This window comes from Arachis ipaensis, chromosome B01 (genome assembly GCF_000816755.2).
Source record: "Arachis ipaensis cultivar K30076 chromosome B01, Araip1.1, whole genome shotgun sequence".
NCBI lineage: Eukaryota > Viridiplantae > Streptophyta > Magnoliopsida > Fabales > Fabaceae > Arachis > Arachis ipaensis.
Window position 1 is genome coordinate 3026050 of NC_029785.2, and position 2534 is coordinate 3028583.

The following is a 2534-nucleotide window of genomic DNA, read 5'->3' on the forward strand; positions in this document are numbered from 1 at the left end:
ATGGTGGTTGCAGAAGAGTGAAATTGTGGTGGTGGAACTGAGCGAGTTGGTGACTCGGGGGTGAGCCATGAAGAGACTGAGTTGGGAACGAGCTCGCTAACTACGATGGGGATTTTGCTTTTTTGTTTTATATTATTTTATTTTATGTGTACGGATTAATGCATTATGCCGTTTTTATCACTGCCACCAATGGCGAGTGGAACGGGGATATGGCAGTAAAACGCGCCGGGTTTTACTGTCGTTCATGTGCACACACATTATATTCACTTTTTAGTTGTTATGCTTAAATTTTCATAAATATCTATTTAATTTCTATAAATCCTACTTTTAATCTCGTATTTTTTTTATCTTAATTCTTTTTATTCTTTTATTCTATTAACATATTTGTATGATATATTTTAATCTTCCAAGTATTTTTCAATACCTCTAAATTAAGTCAAATAAAATTTTAGTTCCATTAAAAAATAGATATGTAGATAATTATTACTATATTAAAGGGTACTTGCTTATATTTACAACTTTTAGAACCATATATGTAAATATTTATACGCTAACATTATTATCTTTGTAAATATCTCTTATAATTAAATTACAAACAACAACAATAACAATAATAATAGTTAAAACAAGAAGAAAATAATTATAAGAATTAAAATTTTAAAATCTTTCTATATCTTATACAAATATCAAATTTCAAATTTTTAATATTGACGAGACAATAAATTTCTCTCGCTCAAAACTCTAAATTTAATAAATTTTAGTTTACTAGTTAATTCACATCCAAGTAATTTTAGCATTTAAGTTTATTCAAATAATTTATAGTCACACGCTTTTTTTTTTCTTCTTCTCCGCCCTTATTTCAAATTTATGTATACGTTCTTCTTCTTCTTCCCATACTTGTTTCAAATTCATGCATATGTTCTTTTTCTTCTTCTTCTTCTTTCTTGATGCTACGTCGTCTTCTTCTCCTCCTCCTTTTTTTTTTTTTATTTTTCACTTTCGTTACCGTTATCACCACCACCACTCCCTCCCCCTCTTCCTCCTCCTCATCTTCTTTCTTTTTCTTTTCTCATTTTTTGTTCATGATTCAAATTTTGTTTATGTGCTTGTTTTCGAATTGAGTTTGTGTGTCGCAATTATTAAATAATTTCGTTTCATCCTGAATTTAAATAAAGGTACACTTGGTCTGTGTTTGTTTTGAAACGAGTTTACATTCTTAATTTAATTTTTGATTCATTTCTGAGTGAATTATTTTGTTATGTGCTTATTTTGAAACGAGTTTACATTTTGAATTTAATTTTTGGTTCGTTTTTTAATATAATTTCGGTTTATTTCTGAGTAAATTATTTTATTCTGTGCTTTTTTGAAACGAGTTTACACTCTGAATTTAATTTTCGGTTTATTTTAAATATAATTTCGGTTTATTCTAAATATAATTTCGGTTCATTTCTGTTATGCACAATTCAAAACTCTTCATCCCCATCTTTTACCGTTTCTTCACCAGGAAGGGAGAGAAGGAGGAAAAAAATACAGTAACAACAACAAAAAGAATGACGATAAGAAAAAAAAGTAAAAAACACGTGAAAAAAAAAGAATGCGAAAAAGAAGGAAGAGGAGAAACGCAAAAAAAAGCGAAAAAGAAAACAAGCGTAAACGAGCCTGAAAAAAAGATGAAGCAACTGCGTAAGAATGAGAAGCATGTGCGCGTGTAATTAAGCTTTTAATAAGAGTAATTTTTGTTGATGTTAAACCTACATAAATAAATTTAAAAAAAAATACTTAAATATGTAGCAAGCTACTAATTAAAAATTGTTTGGTGTTTATTGTTTAGCAATTTTAATTAATGAGTATGGAATATTCCATGAAGATTAAACAAGCCGTAATTAAGTTGAATAATCATCTTCTTCTAGAGTCTAGACCAACTAGAGGAAGAAAAATCTAAAAAGAAGAGAAACTGAGATTTTACATTTTTTATTTAAAAAAAAAAGAAAAAGAAAAAGAAAAAGAAAAAGCAAGAGAACACTGAACACAGGTCTTAGAAATTTCCCAATAATTTCAAACACATCGTTTGCCCTAACCACCTCACTCCTCGGGCGCATCCCCACCACCGTCGCCGGCCTTCAAAATTGAGCTCCATCCGCTCCGTTCGCCGGCGGCGCTACCGTCCTCCTTTCGTCGTTTGTCTTGAGCTCAACGCCGGCGGCTACAAACACTAATTGCCAGAAACGCTGTCTTTTCGAGAAGAATCTTTTCGAGTAGAACATTCTCGAATCCTTCTTTTGTTTCAGTGTTAGATAAAGCAAAAGAAACTGAACTTGCTTGCCGGTGTATACACAGTCCTGGAGATCGCTGCATCAGATTCCATTCCACTGGTAAACCTCAACATTTTGCTTTGGAACTTTCTCGAAATTTTAATCTTTTGACCGCCGTTCATTGTGTTTTCTTTAAAAAATGATTTATTAATTTAGTTAAGGTTTGTTTCCCTGGATTCGGTTATCGTTTTGAAGAAATTAAAAAAAAGGGGGGGGGGGGGG

General features: G+C 31.3%; 1 protein-coding gene across 1 annotated transcript in view; it reads left to right on the top strand.

Annotated features, from left to right (window-relative positions):
• The window catches only part of LOC107643033 (U-box domain-containing protein 4), a gene marked incomplete at its 5' end in the record, with an annotated part of 6863 nt that continues 6659 nt past the window's right edge, over positions 2331-2534 (top strand). Inside the window, 1 exon segment of the mRNA XM_016346609.2 lies at positions 2331-2372.